Here is a 1,239-nt window from a genome sequence, read left to right on the forward strand (position 1 = left end):
GCGGCGGCGGGGACCGGGGCTGCGGGACCGGGGCGGCGGCACCGGGGCGGCGAGGGCCGGAGGTCGCGGGGCCAGGCGATGTGGGGAGGGGGACCCGCTGTGACACGGGGAGGGGGATGTGGACACCCACGGGCACACGGGTGGATGTGGGTTGTGGGGAAACCGGCTGTGACACGGTGAGGGGGCTACAGGGGACCTACCGTGACACGAGTGGAGAGGATGCACCGGCACCCACGGTGACACGGGTGGAGTGTGATGTGGGGACACGGAGAGGGGGTTGCTGTGGGGAGACACATTGTGCATTGGGTGGAGGGGCTGTAGGGGCACGCTGCCTTACGGCTGGAGGGGCTGGAGGGGGAGCACGCGGTGTCACCGGTGGAGGGGCTGCAGAGGGACATGCCATGGCATGGGGGTGAGGGTACGTGATGTGACACGGGTTAAGGAGGTACGAGGGGACCAGCTATGCAATGAACAGGTGGATGGGACAGCGTGGGAAGCCGCTGTGACACAGCTGGGAGGTGATGCGGGGGATCAGCCATGCCATGGGTGGAAGGGACCGTGGTGGGACCCGCTGTGCAATGGGTGGAGCAGGATAACCTGTGCCAATGTGAAGGGGGCTCCTTGGGGACCCACCCTGCAGTGGTGGAGGGACTTGCATGGGGACCCACTGGGACACAGGTGTAGGGGCTGCATGGGGACCCACTCTGTGTTCCGTGAGTGACTCTCTGTGCACACCCCTGGCATAGAGGGGTCACAGGAAAGAGGGATCTGTGAGGGCACCCATTGGGTGCACCCAGCATGGAGAGGTCATGAGAGGAAGGGGTTTATGTGGGGACCCGCCGTGTGCCCCCCACTGTGGAGGGGTCATGGGTGAAGGAGTGTTTGTGTGGGGACCTGTTGCTGCCCACTCATGAGGGGTGCTGCAGAGGTGTCCAGAGTTGGGATCTACACAGAGGCCCTCAGGGACAACAGGGATCCTTGGGAGGAGTGGTGGCTCAGCAGGGACACCTCAGTCTGGAACTGCTTGGGTACAGTCTAGCAGGGCACCAGGGTCAGCCGGGTGAATGGTGGGACGATGGGGCAGGAACCCCCCTCCCATGTACAAGGAGCTTACTGCTTTGTCCTTGTGAAGGAGGATATAGCCTTCCAAAAGGCTTGCCCACAAACATGAGGACTTCAGTCTCGTGATGGGAAGATGCCCGACACAGCCACAAGCATTTGAGGGACAATACTGCATGG

This window comes from Parus major, chromosome 25LG1 (genome assembly GCF_001522545.3).
Source record: "Parus major isolate Abel chromosome 25LG1, Parus_major1.1, whole genome shotgun sequence".
In the NCBI taxonomy this organism is placed as follows: Eukaryota; Metazoa; Chordata; class Aves; order Passeriformes; family Paridae; genus Parus; species Parus major.